This window comes from Clupea harengus, chromosome 14, assembly GCF_900700415.2.
Source record: "Clupea harengus chromosome 14, Ch_v2.0.2, whole genome shotgun sequence".
NCBI classification, from domain to species: domain Eukaryota; kingdom Metazoa; phylum Chordata; class Actinopteri; order Clupeiformes; family Clupeidae; genus Clupea; species Clupea harengus.
Genome location: NC_045165.1, coordinates 23,257,876 through 23,271,953, shown reverse-complemented (window position 1 = coordinate 23,271,953; position 14,078 = coordinate 23,257,876).

The following is a 14,078-nucleotide window of genomic DNA, read 5'->3' as shown; positions in this document are numbered from 1 at the left end:
GCTGACCATGGTTCAGATGACTTGGACATGGTAAATGTCAATGGCTTGAGGTCCACATCAAAAGTGCTATACTTCCTTTCAGAGCTGTTGGCTGAAAAAGGCGAAAGGCTCCCACACCCCTTTTAACCAACTGCTCGAAAACAGCGGCCACATCAGAGGCATCTGTGGTTAAGGCAATGGGGGGCGTCTGGTAATGGGTGAGCAAGCAGTGTCACCTTGGCGAGGGCCTGTTTGGTGGCTGAGAACAATTGGGTCATTTCCTCCAGTTCCTGCTTAGGAGTCATGCCTTATAGAGGGTTTGCATGAGCCCAGTGGCATGGGGTACAAACCAATGGTCTAAATTTACCATGCCCAAAAACTCTTGTAGGGCCTTGGTGGTGGTGGTGGGGGTGTGGGGGGTGGGGGATTCAGCACAGCCTCACCTACAGCAATTCCCTACTCCCAGTGAGATGGTGCCCCAGGAACTCAATTTCCTGGAGCACTGGACTGGAGTTAAGGGTTAATTATTAACCTGTGTTGGTGGAGACAGGTTAATTTAAAGACGTTCCATGCAGTCAAATTCTGCCTTAGCTATGGTCAATATGTTAGGTCCAGAAGCTTGGTCGTAAACAGTTGGACCACTGATGGATATGTAATGTTCTCCATGTTTTGTGGTGACTGTTGAAAAGGCGGGCGTTGTAAGGTCTGTGAATTTCATCAGGAGGTGGAAAAAAGCATCGCTCATCCAACAGGTGGTACAGTGGGGAAAATAAGTATTTGAACCCCTGCCGATTTCGCAAGTTTGGCCACTTGCAAAGAAATGTGTGCTCTATAATTTTAATGGTAGGTGTATTTTAACAGTGAGAAATAGAATATCAACAAACAAATCCAGAAAATTGCATTTTATAACATTTATGACTTTATTTGTATTTGATGCAGAAAAGAAGTATTTGAACCCCCAAGCAAACAGCAAGAATTCTGGCTCCCAATGACCAGTTATGTGCCCACGAAGCACACAGATTAGTCCTCATTAGCCCTAACAAGGTACACCTGATCTCAACTGGTGACGTGTATAAAAGAAACCTGTCCAAAGAATCATACTTCACACCTTCAACCTCACCACCATGGGCAAGACCAAAGAGTTGACCAAGGACGTCAGAGATAAGATTGTAGACCTGCACAAGGCTGGAATGGGTTACAAAACCATCGGCAAGCAGCTTGGTGAGAAGCAGACAACTATTGGTGCGATTATTCGTAAATGGAAGCAACACCAAACAACTGTCAATCGCTCTAGGTCTGGGGCTCCATGCAAGATATCCCCTCGTGTGGTATTGGTGATCATCCGAAAGGTGCAGAATAACCCCAGAACTACACAGGGGGAGCTTGTGAATGTGCTCAAGGCTGCTGGGACCACAGTCACCAAGAAAACCATTGGCAACACACTACGCCGTAATGGTTTGAAGTACTGCAGCACTCGCAAGGTCCCCCTGCTCAAGGAAGCACATGTACAGGGCCGTCTGAAGTTTGCCAATGAACACTTTAATGATTCTAAGGAGGATTGGGAGACAGGATGTGGTCAGATGAGACCAAAATCAAGCTCTTTGGCATCAACTCGACTTGCCGCGTTTGGAGGGGGAAGAATGCTGAATATGACCCCAAGAACACCATCCCCACCGTCAAGCATGGAGGTGGAAACAATATGCTTTGGGGCTGTTTCTCTGCCAAGGGTACAGGACGACTCCACTGCATCGAGGGGACTATGGATGGGGCCATGTAACGTGGAATATTGGGTTTGAACCTCATTCCCTCATTCCCTCCCATTGAAAACGCAACCTTAAGGATTTGGAGAGGATCTGCAAAGAGGAGTGGACCAAAATCCCTCCTGAGATGTGTGTAAACCTGGTGACCAACTACAAGAAAAGTCTGACGTCTGTGCTTGCCAACAAGGGTTATTCCACCAAGTACTAAGTCATGTTTTGCTAGGGGTTCAAATACTTATTTTCTGCATCAAATGCAAATTAAGTCATAAATGTTATAAAATGCAGTTTTCTGGATTTTTTTGTTGATATTCTGTTTCTCACTGTTAAAATACACCTACTATTACAATTATAGATCACACATTTCTTTGCAAGTGGCCAAACTTGCGAAATCGGCAGGGGTTCAAATACTTATTTTCCCCACTGTAGGTGAGTCAAACCCTTCTTTCGAAGGGCGAGGTTAGCATCCACAAAATCGAATAGCTTAAAGTATGCAACAGCCAACTGCTGCTACAGTACGGCACATTCACATTCACATTCACATTCACATTCACATTCTACTTTTGTCTGTGCCTCAGCTTGGTCACTTCACACAAAGTTAGTCAACTATCAAATGTGTAGTTATACCTGGATATAGCAAAATCACAATTTATGTTTCTAAGTTTATTATTTTCCTATATTAAGACTTCAAAATCTCTCTTCTATACCACAGCTAACATTTCTCAGCTATCCCACAACTAACCTACCACATAGTCACACAGTCCAAAGATTTACAGCACACCTGAAAGCCAATAAGAAATTAGTATTTTCAATGACCAACTGGTATAACAACATTAATTACCTTACCTTTATATGTGCTCATATGAAAGTACATGGGCATTCCTGTAGTAATATCAGTCTCTGCTCAGTCTAATCCTTTGGGGAAAAATAGCATAGGCTGCTCCATGTATGAGGATCTTATGTGCATGAATAGTCATCCGACTTCAGAGGGATATTTTAAATCTCTTTGCATAAAATTAAAGATATTTTCTACATATTCAATTTTATTTTAATAAATGTTTTACTTGAACTGAAACATGTTGTTGTTATATATAAATATTGTAGACACATATGCTACAGGGGTATTATTTTGCACATCATGCATAGAGACATATAGATTCATAGGTGGGGGAGGAAGAATACATGACTGTCGACATGTGGAGGAGGTATAGAAACCTTTTTTAAATTAAGAAATGAATACAGACATGAACAGTACTGATAAACTTTTTGTATTGTCTACCTCATAATTAGAAAGTTAGACAGTGACCCCATGGCACAAATACCATCCCAGAATAGGATCTTACACAGATTTCATAGATGTTGCTCAAATTTCAACAGATTCCTATTTTAACCAACTGCTACTGGAGCATTACAATAAATCCTGTGATCAAAACGAGTGGTGCTAAGACCCATGACAAATCCCAATGCAGCCCATATGGAAGAAAAATATGAATATCTAAAAGAAAATCTGGATCACCAAAGTTACATTGAGTGTCAGAGTCTAGATTTAGTCTCTGTTGTGTTCCTTGGTATATACTTTTTCTTCTCACGGTTCCCACAAACCTCGAATGTACATAAAGTGTGTAAAGTCATATTCAGTATTTATATTTATTTACCACACTTCATATATTCACTCATTCATGTATTAACAATAACTTTTTTCAGCAAGGAACATATTGTACTACTTTGCCAGTTGCACTGGTGAGCTCAAATAAAATGTTATCATGATGGTGTTCAATACATTACAGCAGGCTACACAGCAACTTCATGCAGGGCTGTTAACTGCTGTGGGCAGGCTCCTGCTGAGAATGGACCAAACTCCCATCGGCTCCGTGGATCTGTCTCTGGAGATATGTCCGTTATTAAGAGGAGACAAAACAGCCGAAGTCATTAAAAATGGGCTTTCATCAAAGCGCTGCATTATGCATTCACTGGGCTCTGCATGCCTCCGCAGACAAGGATGTTGAAATGTGGGCCACTTTTATTAGAATGTGTAAATTAGCTCAAGGGAAGATGTAAAATTAATAAATTAGCTTGGCATGTCGTAGAAACAGAATTTAGTCGAGGCGGTCTAAACAAATAGCCCAAAACAAGAAATATGGTGTGGATCAACTTCTGTTTATTTAGCTGTTTGTTTCAGTCATGCTGATTATTGGGACAAAGATGCTCTAAATCGTGCTTCCTAAGCCAGTTTGTTTAATGATTAAAAGTGATTACTGGCAGTGTACACAAGCTCACTTGTACATGTTTGACACTTTAGTAGAAGAGAAGTGTTTCTGATCAGACCCACCACATAGAACCCTTATGTTCACTGCGGAAAGGATCCTAAAAAACTGCAAAGTATGACCTTGACTAATTACATCCTGAAGCAGCAGGCTGGGGGAGGGGGGGGGGGCGGTTGCTTGAACACAGCATGAGAAAAGTGTTTGCATAATCTCGGGGGAACTCTTTTTAACGTGAGTGACGTTTGGACAATGATTAATTATGTTAATATTTACTCAGCACCATGTAACGGAGCGAGATGATTAAAGAGCTTTCTTTTCATCCGTCCGCCCAGTTCTGCTTTTAATCTGACTAAATCTCCCCCTCCTCCCTGTCTGCACCAACTGCAGACAGGAGTTAAGGATGAACACGTTTGCCGTGTGCAACACTGGGGGTGGGAGGGATGTGTCTTGGGTTTCCAGCTAAGTGGCTCTCGCTGAAATGTGTTTCCTCAGACCAATTTGCCTTACTGCCACTTTGCACGTTTCATCTGTTTGGAAAAAAGTTTTGTCTTCAAGCTTCAGGGTTCGTGCAGCAACCTCAACTATTGTGTTTGACTGTCAAGTTCAACGTGGATTTGTTTTTCTGAGGATGGATAAAATTCAGCTCAATTACATACTTACCCATACCTACGATATCATGCAGAATATTGTTTTGTATTGTATTCGCTACTGGACTAAGTGGTAGGCACCAGAACAGGAATGACAAACAGTAGGCACACACAACTAGTGAAGTCCAGAAGGTACATATGGGTTTTTAGCTACTTGATAAGGGTCAATGGAGTCCATGGATATTAAGTCTACGGAGAGGTACTTTGCGATTAGCCTCAGGTTAAAGTAGGCTGATCCATATGCAAGAACCATTGCTAGGTAAATGGGTCTCAGGAGTATGGGTGTACTGTCTGCTGGGTTGCAAAAAGACCAAGATCTATTTACTGTATGGGCTATTAGTGGTTGCCAATCAAGGTAAGATGAGGTAAAAGTTCAATATTGTCCAGATTAATTATTCTACCCACTTTTCTACTCAGAATGCAGCACGTTACTTGCCAGAGTAGACTTGATGAAGTCAGTGAGTTCACATGAGCTAGTTAGCATGGCAACTATTAAAGTATGCTTCCATTTAGCCCCTTCTTATTTACGTACCAAAATAATGTATCACTGTCAGCATCCTAAATTGATACAACACAGGTATCAAACGCATGCGTCCGGGCGTGTCTCTGCTCATCACCATTTGGGTGGCCGTGCATGGAATGCAAAGGACAGATCTCAGCAGGTTCGTTTTTAATGAGGAGAGGAGGGAAGCTGGCGGGGGGAAGCTGTGTGCTGTCTCAGCTTCTCATGCCCAATGGTATCTGTCATCGTCCCTTCGCTCAGCTTCAGCGTATCTGAAACTCATCGCCACATCGAGTGAGTTCACCCTGACCCTGGACTAAGCAGTTGAAATGAGGATTGAGGATTACCATACACCCTGTGATGTTGGCTGTTTGGATGTGTATGCATGGTTTGGGTCCAAAATGGGGTTGTTCTTAGTGGAGGGGATTCATTGGCAGACAGCAGGACCTGAGGCCGACATGTTTTTCTGCATACCACTCAATTAACACGTGATTTACACCCGGAAGAGCAGAGGGGGCAACTCTATCTTGCCCTGACAGAGGGTGGGCCTAATAAAACAAACTAAGGGCTGAGTCTGAGTAAGGTGTTGCTGTGTGGGGAAGGAGGCAAAGGAGCCAAAGTCAGACATTTCGGGAAAAAGTCAAATGCAATTAGTCTTCAGTCCTAGCGTGCATCGCCTCTCTATTTGGGTATCTCAGTGTATTACCTGTATGTTTTCATTGGTAGTGGAGTTATTGTGTGTAATATGAAATCAGACCATCAAAGAATGACTTTGTGAAGACGGCATGGAAATTGAAATCCTCACCACCATTTCTTATCCCAGCATTCTACAGTGCATGTCTCTCTATATGATAACTATGTCTGTAGATCTGTGCCATAAATGGACCTTGATGCCCAGCCAGCACACCTGTCACAGTAATGGGAAAGTCTGACTGATTCTTTTGCACTTGTAGTCTATGACCCATCAAGGTACATCACTGATGGACCAGCACTTGTTTTTCAATGTGCAAGCATGTCAAAATGACCTCAAGTGGTTTACGGTTGCTCGGAATTCAGGAAGCGAGTTTGGCTTTGACTGAACTTTCTCACTTCGCATTCATCACATTAGATTCAGATCAGCGTGGTGAGGAAGGCTTTCTTAATTAATGCCGGGAAGGAAAAAAACGTAACACAGTTTCTCATTTAGCCACGAGCCATGTTGTAATGAGGTCAGCACGAGCGAAGCTGGGCTCTGTCACAGGCTGTGTTGTGTGTAAATCCAGATCATTTCAAGGAGATCACAGCGGGGCTGGTTTCTTTTGGGGTAGGATGGGGAGAGCGCCGATAAAGTGCATTAAATAGGCACACGCGGGGGAAGCGAAGCGATGTCTCACTTTGAACTGCCAGAGTGATTTCTCAGCCTCCGAGACAAGCCTATTCTTTTGCCAGGATTGTAAGAGCTGGCAGTAAACAGCATCTTTAAAAAGCTATTATCTGAGAAAAGAGGCAGTAAGCTTGTTGTATAATACACTGCCCTCTACTGGGTATATTTTGTTACAAAATTAGTTTGAGTATTGTGTGCGTACGTGTGGGGGAATCCGAGCAATCTACACATGCGTATCATATCGACAGACATGAACTCCTCCGTAAATCTAACTATTTATATTCATTTAATTATTTCAAAATTAATAGAATAAGTAGGATATTTTGGCTGACATAAGATTGCAGCTTACCTCAAACTTGTGGACATTAAAACTAAATCAATTATAGAGCTCTCACCCCACAGAGTTTTCACAGTCAATAGTTAATTATTATTATCCGTTGAACCATTTCAGACCACTATGAATAAAGATCTAGCATAAAAAAGCCACTGCTGACCTCTAGTGAGAGACACTGTTATGACACCATATGCCATTTTCTTTCTTCAGTTGATGAGATTGACCTGGAAGGCATGGTGAAACTAAAATGACGGCAAAGCCAAGGAATCTGGGCTCCTAATTTTAAATGTCTACCCTTCAATTTTAATTTCTAATGACTGTTTTAAATGTACACATCACGTTACATTACAAACTTTATGCAGAGGAAAAAGATGCAGGTTTACAGCTTACTCTTTGAATGACAACTTGCATCATCTTGGTGTGGTCGCCAAAGATGGTAAAAACTGTGTTTTACAGTCACTGAGGTCAGCAATCCACTATTACTGCCATTAATATATATATATATATATATACTGCTATATATATTCGGACAAACTGGTGTGAAAACCGCCCTTATTTATTTAATGACGATACTTATGACGATACTGTCCATTCAGTGTGTGTGTGTGTGCGTGCGCTCAGAAAAATGTGCCCAGTTCTGGCGCTGTAATGAGAAACACACACAGTGGCTCTGACCAGGTCTTAAACAATTACAGCCAATGAACACGAAGCTTCAGGAATATGGAAGGGAGAAGTGTAGTTTGATTGGCTGTTGACGTTCAATCATCAACCTTTCACCAAACCTTTTATTTTGAAACAAATTTGCATCTGAGGTGCGTGTTTTGGTGTCTTTAACAGTAGTTATGGTTAAGAAGTGTAATGAATCAAATCTGCTTCCCAGATAAAAAAGAAAACAGAGTTTGGACAGCAGAAGAGAGAACTTGTAGAAGAGAAGAGTGTGGGTTGGGTACTGTTTGGTGTCCACTGGCAGGAAGGTGCTAAAGCAAGAAAGCAGTGTGTGTCTCTATGCATTGTGGTGTGTATACTGGAGCAAAGGGTGTGTCAGCAGAAGACATGTAAGGCATGATGATGGAGCTCTAGATGTTTCTCTCTCTAGCCAGGGCAGGTGAGTAGTTGTGTCCCTTTAAAGGTGTAATTCACCTAAGAGCAAGGTGAGGTCCGCACAGGGTATTTTTTAAGTATTCAACTTTCCCCTCCATAAGCTGCCACAGACTCAGACAGTCATTTATTTAGCATTAGCTCCAGGCCCTGAACTAAAGCCTTCTATTGTGTGGGGAGAATATTGCTGAGAGTAAACCAGTGAAAGATTGCACCATGTGCACATTTGTTCCAATGCCCCAGCTCTTCCATTTGCTGGAATAATTTATTGATATTAATTGTTGGTACCATATCTCTTCGCTCTTTAACAGTGAGTTGTCACAGTCACTGTTATTGACACACACACCCCCCCCCCACACACACACACACTCACACACACACAGATATCAACTGATGCACCAAGTGAACTTGGTCTATGCATTTTTTAAGCAAATGACAATGTTAATATTAATAGCAGAGAGAATTCTGGCACCCTGTAGGCTACAATTTTGAAAACCTGATGGATTATGTTATCCTGAACGCATGGATAATTACATCTTTAAATGCAGTTCATCAGCCTACTGGGTCACCTTAATCACCTGAGTCATGTCAGTCTCATTTTTCTGCTCAATATTAGATTATATACCAGAACATGTTCATCTCTTTATGACTGAAAAAATTGCTTTTTCGTGATGTCCCCGATGTAGTACGTGGGTCACTCACAAAAATACTATAGAGGTCAGTAATTTGAATTATTAATGGCGTTGACGTTTTACTTATTATGTATTTTGTATTCATATTAATTGGACAGTGTGGGATCCTCTATCAGTGTTAGCCCATGCAAATTATTCTCTGTTCTTGCCTATATGCATGCTTGAGTGATGACATGCACATACGCTCATTCAGCTGTCAGTCTCAGATTGTTCTGGCTAGTAGTCCTTGTATGGCTTTCTCAGTACTTGTTTTTAAACTGACAAATGTGACACCAATTGATGAAGAGGATTGAGGAATACAGCAGGGTGGTGGTGGCGGTGGCGGAGGCGGATGCGGTGGAGTTGGGTGGGGGTCAGTCAGAAAGGCATCATTCAGCACATGATCCATCTCTGGCCCAGCTATCATATGCTGGAGCAGACCTCGGGCTGAGAAACAAGGGAGTGGGTGACCTTATCAGTGCAGCCATTCCAGATTAGCTCTGACAGCCTTTTAGGGACCACTCACCATTCATCTTGCCAATCAAATAAGCCACTCTAGTAAAACCCCACCGTGATTGAATCACTGTTTGCCTTCAACATCTGAGTGATTCTGAAAAAAATCAATATTTAACCTTGGGACTCACATTTACAACTATACATGTATGGAGCAGATATGATGTAAGAACAGAAAGCGAAACAAGAACAAAAGAGTTTATAACATTTTTAAATTTTTTTAATTCTGGTAGCCAAATACACCATCTTCCTGCAGTTTGAGACAGAAACAGTAAGCCTAAAGACATAGTATGCAGGTCGGGTCATCTGTCTGACTCACATGAACAGTGATCAGAGTCACATCAACAGTCCATCCATTATACAGCACTGCTTGTGTACATGAAAACATGCTGTCTGTAGATCGATTTTAAACTGGGAGATATTAAAGTTGAGTTCTCAATATTGAATTCCCTTTTACCTAGCCTCTTACCCAAATGGTCAGCAACAGGAGATAATTCTTCCTCCTCCAGATGAAGGCAACCAACTTTTTTCTGTCCCGCGGTGACGTTGAAAGTGACACGGATTGCTTTGGCCCTGACTGTGTAGCGGCGCATGTAAGTTTGCCGAGAGCGCTCAGTCCCACTCATTTGGTAGGTCGTTTTATGCACCAGTGCAAGAAACACAAGAAGTGCATACCGGAGCCCAATCTAGTGAGGACGCGAGCAGCTGCTCCAGAGTAGGAGGGCACGCAAGCACTCGACTCATCAGAGACAAGCTCTCAGCCACCCGCTGCCATGTTCGCAACATAAAATATGAAGCAATTACACGCCACTGCTTGGGAAACACTGCCTCCTCCACACATCCAACCAACAACAGAAAAAAGAAAACAATGGAGAGATTCCGGTCATGCCTTTCATACCTTTTTTTAGATTAAGGAACATTTTACAGATGACTCGACGAAAATATCTGTACAGTGGTCATATTTGTGTTGCTTTTGGAGCTTTTTTTGGAGCGGGTTTCTGAGGATGAGGAACTTAGTTGTCATGACGTGCATTTGGATGAATACATTATGCATAATGCATTTGCATCCCGATGAGATTAAGAGCCTGACATGGACTCATTACCGGCGCCTTCACCTTCCACTAAATATCACTCTCCCATAATTCATTCAAGGGACACATCCGGTGCCCACAACAACGTGTGTCGGAGAGATACTGTCATAAATCATGCCCTCAGGCAGCTCGCCATGTTACAAGTGCGCAAAAGGTTAAATAGTATTGTCTCAGCAACCCTCTGTGAACTTGATAAATGGCTGATTTGTCCCCTGGGCCCTTGTGGAAGCTTATACAAAGAGAGAAAAGGGGAGCCTTGCTTTGTCTCTTACTTGTTGTAAATTTCCTCCATACATTCAATCGTTAACCACACATCTTTGTCAGTGAGGAGCAGCTTAGGTTATTTAGAGATTTCACATGCATGGTAGGGCTGATTCCCCTTTTATCACATAACACAGGTAAACAGGCATCATTTCTATTGGAGGATAAAGATCACCAAAGCTCTTTGTTAATCATGTCACATTTCTTGGCATTTCCGGCCTAGATAAGGCCAGGCAAGACCTAAAATAGTGTATTACTGATATATTCTTTTATCTTCTGAATTGAGTTTGTGTCACATAGTGAATCATGCTTTGTGGTTTTCAATACTACAATTTTCCAAGTTATTTCCCAAGCTGAGATGTATTGAACGTCCCAAAGACTGTGGGCTTTCCTCACACCACGAGGAATAGTAGCACCGCAGAGACTGGGTTGGCTTGTGCAAAACCTCACATCGCACAACTAACATCAACCAACCTATTAAAAAATAGGGTCAAATAACATTGTCATATAAAGGGCAATGTTGTTTCAAAAGATGCCCAGTCTCCTGATTGTGGGTAGTCTGAGGTGAAAAATTCCCACCTCACATTCATATTAGACCTTCATGCTCCCTCATTTCCATTTCTTCACCCCGGTGTGGTGCCCTTTGCCGGTGTGCAGCGCTCAGGCATGGTACTGACATGGGGGAAGAAAAACAATATTAAATCCTCTTTTAGCGTTTTAGCTGCATCTGTAACACAAATTGAATTGAGAAAGGAGGGTCCTTGGGGAAATCTCCTGTGAAACACAGGGCGTGACTCAGACTCAGCCATCCATTCTCGCAGCATCCTTCTCCAATGTCTGCTTGTCTGTGTGAAGAGGACACTGTCTCACCCAGAGCTCTCTGGATGGAAGCAAACTGGTCAGACAGAGATGTCCTCTTACAGCCCATATTTGCTCCTGCTCCTTCCAAAAACAGGATGGCTTGGATTATTTGGAGATTTCTATGGCAAACCACTGCCTGGCCATGTGTAGGGCTGTCATATGGGCGTATGCCTGTCTTCTCATAATCAGAAACAACCCATCATGGTCTCGCTGAAGCTGTCTCCTGATCAATGCACTTAGCACTGGACAGTCTGATGAGGTTCTTGGTGAACCTCTGCCTCTTCCTCATCATGTACTCTTGGATGTGATGATTAAAGGGTCCCGAGTGTTGCAGTAACTGAGACACAACCACGGAGGCTTTCCAAGGGTATCCAAGGGGAAAAGGGTGCTGGCTCTGTGGACATCTCTGTCAGTGTCCTCCCACATATCTACAAGACATCGGCTGTCACGACCAATAATAAAAGCTTGACCACACCAGCTGGGAGTTCGGTGCAAAAACAGAAACATGTCATGCAAAGCGACACACTTTAGCCCCAGTCAGCAGACAGCGAGGCAGGCCAGAGAGGACAGTTGACTACACACAGTGAATACAAAGTGAAGTCAAAGTTGCTTTTCTGATCTGCTGCGTGAAGCAATTTGGACAAAGACTGTCTGGGCTCTCACTCATCAATGTAAGCAAAAGTTACGCAGAAACTTTTGTAGAAATCTCCCATCCAACAGCACTTCTCTGCTGTCTGCTTCAATCATTGTGGAAAGCACTGGTTCACTGGGAATACATTTCCCATCATCATCAAGAAAGGCTGATTGGCTAAAATACAGTTACTAGCACTTTATTTTCAATGGTGCATTTCTACAGTATGTTCCAAAGCTAAGGTGTACAGGGTATTCCTCCGGTTCTATACAAAACAGACCTTAAATTTCAGACTGCAAAAGAACACATGCAATATTAATCTGAAGAGGTGGGCCTATGGGTTAGTCAGACAGTGCAGTATGAGGGCTCTCTGAAACAAGAGCCGTAGATGTAATGCGCTGTATAGGATATGTTAAGGAGAGTGCAGAGACAGGTCAGGCCTTTTTTACATGGCAGCTCTCCTTTTGTGTGTTGTCTTTTCGCGGCCTCAAATCTCATGTGTGTTGTCGGGTTATTTTTAGAAACCACAAACAATCCCTCTAGGCAGTTAAAGATAAAAGAACATTTATGTGGGTGTGGTTTGTATTCAGTGCAGATCTTTTGATGTTTAATTAATGCATTAGAGGAAGAGACAAATAATTAAAAAAAAATTCTGTTGTCAAATGTGGATCAATGAATCAATGAATACAAATGAAATGTTGTTTTATTTACTGAATGTGACAACATGGCCATATTGAAACTATCCCTCGGGATTAATAAAGTATCCATCTATCTATCTATCTATCTATCATAACAGTCTCGTGACAACCTTAAACATTCTAAGATTCAGAAGAGTAGGCAGCAGTTCTCATATGGTGTACCAGCCCAGCACAAACATACCATTTCATCCATTTTAATCAGGTGACTATGAAATGTATCTTTTCTGTAGTCTAGCTGTAATCATAACTTATTTAAGGAAGTGCAGACACCCGCAGAGCAGAAGTGAGAAGTAGTGTTTGTTTAGTTTTGTGCAAAAGCATACAGGTGGGGTTTTGCAAAATGTATCAAGACGTTGACAAAAATAGGCACATTTACAATGACACACATTTTATATGGCATTAAGTGACCTTTCCTGGCAGAAATTGATTTTCAGTAGCTTTTAGTCCAGTGTAGGAACCTTAAAAGCCAGTCTGATGTGAGATATCTCACAGGGGACAATAAGGGTGAAATGTCACCATATCATCAATGGACTGAATAATATGGGGGAAATGTCTACAAGCAAAAGTATATTAGGAGACATGACTTAGTTTATGAAAATTTACATGTCATTCATGGTCAAAACATCAATGCATATATCACACATAAGATATACGTAGCATACACACACGCATGAATAATTCAGATTCCCATTTTGATAAATCCATGGCATACATTCACATGGAACAGTGTCTTACAGCTGTTCATTACAGCTGTTTGTGATATTTGTTTCTTTGTATTATGATCAGATATGACATTTTTATGGCCTTTGGACAAGAACATATAATTTGTCTGAAAAGGCCCACCTGACTCACACCCATTCTCAAAGGAGTAAACACACAAGTCAGTCCCTCATTACACAGAAACACTCCCTCCTATATATATATATATATATATGTATGTCTCACATCTGTTAAGACTCCCAGTCAGTCAGTTAGTCATACTGTGGAACTGTCCTAGATCAGGATAAGTGCATCTCTATTGATGGAGCTCTTTGCTTAAAGCAGTCCCACTCATGCAGTATAGGTCAGTGCCGCAGAGAGAGACGCCAGACTCAGGCATGGCACATGACAAAGCGCCAACCAGAGTGTGAAATCCAGACGCACGCATTAGTGTCACGCATGGAAGATGCAGGACATCTGGAGGAAGGCTAGAGACACAGGCCTTTCACTCCAAGATAATGCCCATCCATAAAGACATACCAGTGTCTCACAGGACATGGTGCTGAGGATGTAGGTTCTCCACTATTGGTGTACTGAGGAGGAATGAACCATATAGAGTGCCACATGGAGTGTCTCCAACCAGGGGACGGGCAGCCGGGCCAAAGACTCCACGGAGACCTCGGCGCCCGCTTCCTTCACAGGCGATGAC